Below are 10,468 nucleotides of genomic sequence, written 5' to 3' on the forward strand. Positions count from 1 at the left end.
CACTTGATGTTCTCAGGGTCTAGTTGGACTTCGGCATGATAACTGGTTTCAATCATAGTAACCAGTATGCTTCTAGCTAAGTGGACCTCTGCCCTTAAAGCAGAAAAAGGCTCTGCCTCTGGCAAGATTTATAAAACACTCAACTTAGAAGGAGGTCTAAGTCACCACCTGAGGGTCTAGAAGTCTATGCACATCATCTGGTCCTCTTTGGACTGGATCATTTCTTGTCATTGGAGACTGGACAGAAGCAACCATAATTCTTGTCTATATATTTGATTAAAAAATCTTCAAAGTGAAATTGTAATGGCATTGTTCAGTATATAAATAGCAGACGAAAATTTGGTCAGAATCTGCAAAATCTTAAGATTGCTGTGTAATAAACAAATGATAACAATAAGAACAGCTGCAGACCCATTGTTTTCTAATTATAGTTATCAAATGATGCTTGGCTATAATTTTGATTATGAAATCCAGAAAGTAAGAATCATAGTAACCAAAGTTAGAAGCTTAAAATGTAAATCTTTTTTATTGTCACATGATAGAAGTGATGTTGACAGTTGTGACACCAGCTCCTTATTTCCCTCTGGGTTCCTATTAAGGAAGTCTAATGGCCTACAGCAGATCGGTCCTACATTGTTGGTTTGGGGCTAGAATCCAAAAATAAATTAACTTGGATTAAACAACAAAATATTTTAGTATAGCTTATGTAGACTAAGTATAAGCCTTATAAATATCATAATTCATGTTCTATTCATTTTTACAAAGTTGACAGGAGACTGTATATGAAAGAAATTTTATAATAAAAATAAACAGAAAATATGCCCATATAAAGAAGTGAAAGTAAAATAAAATTAAAAAGAAAGAAAAGAGAGTAAGTAATGAAAGAAGAGAGAGAAAAAAACTAAGTGAGAAAAAATACGATTGTCAACAAAACTCTTTATAAAAAGAGTTTAAACTGATTTTATGATTAAAATGATTTACCTAAAGGAAGTCAAACCTGAAAGTTCATTGGAAGGACTGATGCTGAAGCTGAAACTCCAATACTTTGCCCACTTGATTTGAAGGGCTGATTCACTGGAAAATACCCTGATGCTGGGAAAGATTGAAGACAGGAGGACAAGGGGATGACAGAGGACAAGATGATTTGGTGTTATCACTGACTCAATGGACATGAATTTGAGAAAACTCTGGGAGATGGTGAAGAACAAGGAAGCAAAATGTCAAATACCATATGATATCACTTATACATGGAGAAGGGAAAGCCTTCCCACTCCGGTATTCTGGCCTGGAGAATTCCATGGACTGTATAGTCCATGGGGTTTCTTATACATGGAATCTAAAATATGGTACAAATGGCACAAAGGAACATACCTGTGAAACAGAATCATGGATACAGAGAACAGACTTGTGGTTGACAGTGAAGGCGGGAGGGTGAAGGAGGCAAGGATTAGGAGTTTGGAACTAGCATATGTGAACTGGTGTATATATATATATATATGTGTGTGTGTGTGTGTGTGTGTGTGTGTGTGTGTATAGGATGAATAAAAAACGTGGTCCTATTATTATATAGCATGGGGAACTATATTCATTATCCTGTGAAAAACCATAATGAAAAAATATGAAAAAGATTATATATATGTATAATTGAGTCACTTTGCTGTACAGCAGAAATTAACACAAAATTGTAAGCCAACTATACTTCAATATTGATTATCATACTAAGCGAAATAAGTCATAATTTTGTTTCTGACTTACTTCACTTAGTATGATAATCTCTAGTTCTATCCATGTTGGTGTAAATGGCATTGTTTTATTCTTTTTTATGGCTGAGTAATAGCTCATTGTATTAATATGTGTTTGTATATATATTTTGTTGTTGTTGTTTAGTCACTAAGTAGTGTCCAACTCTTTTGTGACCCCACAGACTGTAGCCTATCAGGCTCCTCTGTCCATGAGATTTCCCAGAAAAGAGTACTGGAGTGGGGTTACCATTTTCTTCTCCAGGAGATCTTCCCAACCCCAAGGAGGGATTGAACCCCTTCCTTCTGCGCTGTGAACACAGAAGTGCATGTATCTTTTTGCATTATAGTTTTGTTTGAGTATATGTCCATATATACTCAAGGTAGATGTATATGTGCTTCAAAGTAGAAGTATATGTCCAGTAGCATTGCTGGATCATGTGGGAACTCTATTTTTAGCTTTTTGAGGAACCTCCATATTGTTCTCCATAGTGGACGCAGCATTTTACGTTCCTACCTACAGTGTAAGAGGGTTCCCTTTCCTCCACACCCTCATCAACTTTTATTGTTTGTAGACTTTTTAATTATGGCCTCTCTGACTGATGTGAGGTGGTGCCCCATGGCAGTTTTCATTTGCATTTCTCTATTAATTAGTGATGATGAGCATCTTGACATGCCTGTTTCCTTAGCTCAGGCTCCCAAACAAGAGAAATAAAAGTAAAGGTAAACAAATAGGACTTATGAGCAAAATAAACCAGAAACAAAATGAAAAGACAACTTGCAGAATGGAAGAAAATATTTACAAATGACACAACCAACAAAGGTTCAATTTCCAAAATACACAAACAGCTTATACAACTCGGTAACAACAACCAGAAAGCAACCCAGTTGGAAAATGGGCAGAAGACCTAAGTAGACATTTCTCCAAGTTCTTTTTTGGACTCTATGAGAAGACTTTGTTCCAGTCAGAATACTAGTTATCCAGTCACAAGGAAATGGTTTATATGGTTTATGCTTTCCTTCTTTATGTTTCTCTGTCTACATTATACATACCCAAATCCAAATCTTAAGGTTCTGTCCCCATGCCATCTCTTTAACAAACTCTAACTGGTATTCCTGCTTCAGTGTGATGACCTGCTCTCATCTATGACACCTACTTTTAAGATGCTGCCTTATTTATTTGAACCTTTTGGTAAGGGCAGTTGCTACTCAGCTCTAACCCACAGTCACCATATTACAGCCCTTGTTAATGGATCATCGGAGTTTTTTTGTTTTGTTTTTTTTTTAAGAGAAGCTGAATGGGAGACTATTATGTGACTCTCTTCATTAGTAAATATGTGTGTGTGATAGTCGGTTAATTGTGTCCAACTCCTTGCAACCCTGTGGACTATAGCTTGCCAGACTCCTCTGTGCATGTAATTCTCCAGGCAAGAATGCTGGAGTCATGAGTAAATAGTGGTTTAATTTTTAAAAAAATCACCATTGTACTGGCTGAAATAAATCTGTAGCCTGTGTAGGGTTTGTCGGGCTTCTATTGATACTTTGACACTTTTAGAGCATCATTTGTAAGAAGAAAAAAATAAATAAGAAGGTTTCCCTCTTCCTTTTCAGGGCAGCATGGTGAATATCTCTCTGCCTCTTTCTCACACTTCTACCCCACTGCTTCTACCTTCCCATCTATGGGTTGAAAGCTAGGCCTCAAAATTTACCCACCCTTAGGAATAAAGTGTGGAAAATTGTGAAAGAGATGGGCATACCAGACCACCTAACCTGCCTGTTGAGAAATCTGTATGCAGGTCAGGAAGCAACAGTTAGAACTGGACATGGAACAGACTGGTTCCAAATAGGAAAAGGAGTACATCAAGGCTGTATACTGTCACTCTGCTTATTTAACTTCTATGCAGAGTACATCATGAGAAACACTGGGCTAGAAGAAGCACAAGCTGGAATCAAGAATGCTGGGAGAAATATCAATAACCTCAGGTATGCAGATGACACTACCCTTAAGGCAGAAAGTGAAGAGGAACTAAAATGCCTCTTGATGAAAGTGAAAGAGGAGAGTGAAAAAGTTGGCTTAAAGCTCAACATTCAGAAAACGAAGATCAGGGCATCTGGTCCCATCACTTCATGTGAAATAGATGGGGAAACAGTGGAAACAGTGTCAGATTTTATTTTGGGGGGGCTCCAAAATCACTGCAGATGGTGATTGCAGCCATGAAATTAAAAGACGCTTACTCCTTGGAAGGAAAGTTATGACCAACGTAGAGAGCATATTGAAAAGCACAGACATTTACTTTGCCAACAAAGGTCCGTCTAGTCAAGGCTATGGTTTTGCCAGTGGTCATGTATGGATGTCAGAGTTGGACTTGAAGAAAGCTGAGTGCCAAAGAAGTGATGCTTTTGAACTGTGGTGTTGGAGAAGACTCTTGAGAGTCCCTTGGACTGCAAGGAGATCCAACCAGTCCATTCTGAAGGAGATTAGCCCTGGGTGTTCTTTGGAAGGAATGATGCTAAAACCAAAACTCCAGTGCTTTGGCCACCTCATGTGAAGAGTTGACTCATTGGAAAAGACTCTGATGCTGGGAGGGATTGGGGCCAGGAGGAGAAGGGGATGACAGAGGATGAGATGGCTGGATGGCATTATCAACTCGATGGACGTGAGTTTGAGTGAATTCTGGGAGTTGGTGATGGACAGGGAGGCTTGGCATCGTACAATTCATGGGATCGCAAAGAGCTGGACATGACTGAGTGACTGAACTGAACTGAACTGAACTGAGGAGTTCCCTGGTGGTCCAGTGGTTAAAACTCAGCATTTTCAGCACCATGTCCCCAAGTTCAGTTCCTGATTGGAGAACAAGGTTCCCACAAGCAGTGTTGCACAGCCCAAAAGGAAATGTATCCACTTTCCTAGCCATATGTATATTACTGGGGATTCATAATAGAAGTAAGTCTCATTGGGAATCTGTGCAAGTCAACTTGTATATGGAATATAAACATCTGTCTAGTTGGAGTGAGAACACACTCACTTCCCTTTGCCCTTTATTAACTTTCTGCGGTTGAGTTGATTATGTTGGAACCTGAGGTTAATGTGAATATTGTACATGATGATCTCATTTGCACAGAACATAATATAATATACCCACATAGAGGCTATCATATTGTGATTTCCAACCAGTGCATGAACATTTAATCCATATTTTTGGGGTTTATGGCCATGTGTTTGGTGGTCTAGGCAGGAAATACATGGGAATTGAACACCTAGTATGTGCCAAGATTTTTACTCTCTTTAACTCATTTTGTAAATAGAAAATAATATTATAAGAATCTCATAGTATGTTTGGAGTAGCTTACAAGTACACATGGGAAAAACAGCTGACAGTACAATGCATTGAATGTTGTATATCATGACTGGTACAAATAGCAACAATAATAAGACCCTATAGCAAGAAGGCATTACCTTAGGCAGGAGTGATCATAGAAGACTTCCTGGAGGAGTAAAGCCTTGGAACTGCCTGGATGAAGGGATAGAGGTAACTTTGCAATTCATCATGCCATGGTTCTAGAAAGAACCAAAGGATATAATCTCTCTTCTCCTCAGGATATCTTCATCAAATGATTATGTTGTCAGAGATAAACTCCCAGAACATCTGGTACCACCAACTATAATACAGAAAAATACAAGTTCTTGAGTAAACTTTATATATACACACACATATTATGCATATATATAAATACATGAACATGTATATGTGTACATATAGTGTGTGTGTTAGTCACTCAGTTGTGTCCGACTCTTTGAAAGGTGAACTACAGCCTGTTAGGCTCCTCTGTTCATGGAATACTCCAGGCAAGAATATGGAGTAGGTAGCCATTCTCTTCTTCAGGGGTTCTTCCCAACCCGGGGATCAACCATCTGAGCCACCAGAGAACCCCACACAAGTCTAAATAATCTTCTAATTCATCCTCCTGGTAGAGCAGAAAAGAAGTAAACTAAAAATTCAAATTATAAAATAATGTATAAGACTTTTGTGTAACATAAATAAACCTCTTCTCCCTTTGATTTGCACATCAATTATTGGATCTCTTCTAAAAACTTGCATGGGTCAGATCTATTAAGGTAGAGAACATTCACATTGTTTATTTAGTCACTTTGTTTTAGCCTTTATATTTTGTTATACTAAAGAGCCAACTGTCTTCAAAGTTGCATTTTAGGTAATAATAAACTATAGGGTTTATTTTTCTGCACTTAACAGGAACATCATAAAAATCTTCTTAAACTTGACAACCTCTGACAGCTAAGAACTGGTGGCTTACCATTGAGGGTTTGAGACTAGCACAGATAAAGAAAGATATGAAGAAAGCAATGTTTTAGGAACACACATAATGTTGTGTTATGCCAGATAGAAAATTTACAAGAAGAACAAATGAAGAAAACTTAAGAGAATATAGTATAGTAAATTCATATGTCATTAAACATAATTTTATGTTAAATTGAGGAAACCATTATTTAATTCAGACTTCTTTATGACAGGACCAGCACTGAATCATGGATACCAGTAGCAGTCAGCTTCCAAGATGGCCACCAACCAGCCTACCTTTTGATATTTACACTCTTTTGTAGTTCCCTCCCGTTTTGAATCACTGTCTGGCTTGCGTGATCTAAAATATGAGAGTGATGCAAAACTTTTGATGTGGGATAATCCCATGGACAGAAGAGGCTGAAAGCCTACAGTCCATGGGGTCGCACAGAGTTCCGACACAACTGGAATGATTTAGCACACGCGTATATGGGGTTACAGCTTCCTCCTGGCATTGTGAAAGGCACCTCAGGTTCTGTCTCTGTCTCTGGGATCACTCGCTCAGGGGAAGCGAGCCGCCATGTGGTGTAGAGTCTCACGTGGCCTGGTGCAGATACCCACATGGAAAGCAGCCTCCCACCAACAGCCAGTGCTTACTTGCCAACCGTGTGAGTGAGCTATGCCAGAAGTAGATCTTCCAGCCTCAGTCAACATTTCAAATCTCTATAACCCCAGCTGATATCTTGACTGCTTTGGATGCACTGAGTCAGAACTGCCTAAGTTGCGTCTGAATTCCCCTGCTCTTTCTTTCAGAACTTGAGTGAGTCCCCAAAGTTGTTGTACAGAAACCCCACAAAACCTCAGGTAGGTGAGGAGGAAAAGGAGGATGGAAGAGCTGTTGAAATTCTTTCCTAATTCATAGTCTCATCTTTCCCAGAGGTGTCTCTGAAATCATGCGAGTCATAGAAGGATGCTTTGCCCCTTTCTCTCCTCTGTGTAAGTCTTCCTAGACCCTGACAGTACAGGATGTGGGCAACAGAAGAGATTATTTCCAGGGAGTACTAGTAATGATGCTGAGCATGAAAATAGTTAACCAGGACAAAAGAAATATCTCAGACAGATCAATTGAGCAGAGAGCTGATGTGCATATAAAAGAATTCCCATCTGGAAACCAGAGGGTTGAAGTTCTGAAGAAAACTTCAGGGCCCCAGTCAGACAGTGTCTGTCATGCAAAAGGCCTCAGTGATGGAAGGAACAGGAAATGTCATCAAAAAACTAATGAGACTGTCAAGTTTCAGCTAGAATTAGATGAAAGCCTGCTTCACTTGCAGGGGATAGTCCTAGTTAGAAGATGAGGAGCCAGAACAGAGCTTGAAGAATTGGATGTTTAAGATAGATTTTTAAATCTCTCCTTATTCGCCTACACCCTCTATACTGCATTTAAGAATAAAAACTTCAAAGTATCTGACAACCCAGAATAGGTGTGATTTCCCTTTGGAGAAAGCACTGCTCAAAAAGGTACCTGGAATCTCCAGTTTTAAGGGAGAAAGTTTACGTGGATCATGTACAACTTGAGAAACTGGGGCCTTTAGAGGGTCCAATTATGGAAGATAATTTCAAGGGTCCAATTATGGAAGATAATTTCAAAGAGAAACAAATTGAAATGTATGCATGCGTATATATAAATTTGACCCAGTTGTCAGGTTTGCTTTGCATTCTAAACATGCTTGAAAATGTTTGTGACTAAAGGGATTGGCACTGTTTTTTGTACATATTTTTCTTAAGGTTTAAAGTCAAAAGGCACATATATATTTAAGCTGTGCACCGAAGAATTGATGCTTTTGAACTGTGGTGTTGGAGAAGACTCTTGAGAGTCCCTTGGACTGCAAGGAGATCCAACCAGTCCATGCTAAAGGAAATCAATCTTGAATATTCATTGGAAGAACTGATGCTGAAGATGAAACTCCAATAATTTGGCCACCCGATTTGAACAGCTCACTTACTGGAAAAAACCCTGATACTTGGAAAGATTGAAGGTGGGAGGAGAAGGGGACAACAGAGGATGAGATGGCTAGATGGCATCACCGACTCAATGGACATGAGTTTGAGTAAACCCCGGGAGTTGATAATGGACAGGGAGGCCTGTCACGCTGCAGTCCATGGGGTGACAAAGAGCTGGACATGACTGAGCAACTGAACTGAACTAAACTGGAATTATCTAATACTCATATCAGTTTCCCATGTAGGACTTGTTTTTCCCTAGTCATTATGTGAATGATCCAAATAGGTTTATTAAAATCATGCTAATTGGCTATGTTTCTTCTTTTATGACTTACCTATAAATGTGGTCAGACCACACTGTCAAAGTATTTATGCTTTTTCTCTCCCTCTCTCTTCCCTTCTCCCCAACCTACTCCATATGTGTGTGTGTGTGTGTGTGTGTGTGTTTGTCTGGTGTGAATAAATCATACTTTCAGTATAGTTTAGGCTAAATCACATACTGCTTAAAATATTGACATCTATTATAATCTCTCTATAATAGCCCTGATGTCAAGCAACGATGGAAACCACATTATCCTTTGATAATGCTCTTTGGTCCTCTTCCTGCATGCATAGCTTTACCCATCACCCTGCGTCTCATCCCTCTTTAATTGGCCTGCTACACATCACCTCATTAGATGTCTTTAGTTTCTCTTGTCAAAATGAAAATCATTTCACATCTCACTTTTTGTTGAAGGTGTGACCTTTTATTTTTTCTCCCCTGTGTCCTGTTTGTTGTTTTAGTGTAAAGTTGGGGGAAAAATGTATTGGAGGCTTTTCCCCAATTGATCCTTCAACCTTGATAACTTATAGTTTTCAAAATCCATTTTATTTCTCTTTCCTTCATATCAACTTTTGAAGTTTATTCTGTCCTTTATCATCCCTCACCTGGATATGGTAATAGTTTCTAAATTTATCTCCCTGACTCCTGACTCTGTTCTCCTTAAATATATTATATACCATGGTTCCAACAGGGTAATCATTGTAAAACTCAAATATAATTATGATAATTCCTCAGTTAAAATATTCCACGATTCCTCAATACCAACTTACTTGGTAAACAGAAATGAAATGTCCTGGTATATAAAATCTTTTATAGTCTATTCCCAACCTACTTTATCAGACTCATCTTCCTTTAACCCTAATATATTTATTTCTGTTTTCCCACTTCATTTCCATTGAAGGGCTCTCTCCATCTATAAAACATTTTTTTGTCCCATATTTGGTTTTTAATTTCAGAATTAGATACTGCATGAAGAAAGAAAGAAAAATAGTGTTTACCTGTCCTTTATTATACATGCTCTGACTTGGAGTACCAGAGATTCTGCAATCTGAGAACTGGCAGCAATTCCTTTCCTAGCAAATGAGAGACAACAGTTTTATATGGCAACTATTGTCCTGCCAATTCATCCCTTCTCTTCTGTTTTCTCCTCTTCTGGTCAAATTTCTAAATCCAAACATAGAAACATCTGAGGCATAGCTAGAGTAAAGTAGGTGGTGGCGGCTGTTGTTCAGTCACTAAGTCATGTCCGACTCTTTGTGACCTCATAGACTGTAGCACACCAGGCTCCTCTATCCTCCACTATCTCCTAGAGTTTGCTTAAACTCATGTCCATTGAGTCGATGATGCTATCTAACCATCTCGTCCTCTGTGGCCCCCTTCCCCTCCTGCCCTCAATCTTTCCTAGCATCAGGGTCTTTTCCAGTGAGTCAGTTCATTGTGAGTAGTGGAAATGGCATGCAAACATGGAGAGGGACATGGCTGGTGATGTATTCAGACAGGTGAAATCTCCACAATTAAAATATTGTTTGTGTGACAGAGACAGGAAAACCCTGGTAATAGTTTATGTAGAAATTTTCAAAAGCTTTTCCATCAGTTCCTAAAAATCCAATAACCAGGAATTAGATATGAAAGACAGCTAACAGACCAGAGTTGCATTAGAAAATTATCTTCCAAAAAACATATAATTATTTGCATTATTCAGTCCTTAAGCTGTAGAACTGAAAAAGAGATTCAAATAATATCCAAAAGCACAGGAAGTAGAAACAAGCGCAGCTTTACAAGCAAACACAAGGCTTTAGTTTAGGAAAAACTTATTTTATTCAAGGAAAATTATAGAGAAAGAAAACAAAGCAATTTAAAATGTAGTACTAAGGGAAAAATACTACAATATAAAAGCAATAAAGTCTTACTCTTAAAACATAGAGTAAATAGATACCTCTGAAAATAATCTATTGTAACAGAAGAAAATATCTTTATGCCCTCAGGGAAATTCAATAACAGTAGTATAACAAACATAGAGGACAAAACGGTGAAATACAGGAGTCAAGATAAGTAGGAAAATGAATGAGTAGGAAGAAAGAAAGAACTGCTAGAAAATTAGCAATAAA

Source organism: Capricornis sumatraensis, chromosome 16 (assembly GCF_032405125.1).
Source record: "Capricornis sumatraensis isolate serow.1 chromosome 16, serow.2, whole genome shotgun sequence".
In the NCBI taxonomy this organism is placed as follows: domain Eukaryota; kingdom Metazoa; phylum Chordata; class Mammalia; order Artiodactyla; family Bovidae; genus Capricornis; species Capricornis sumatraensis.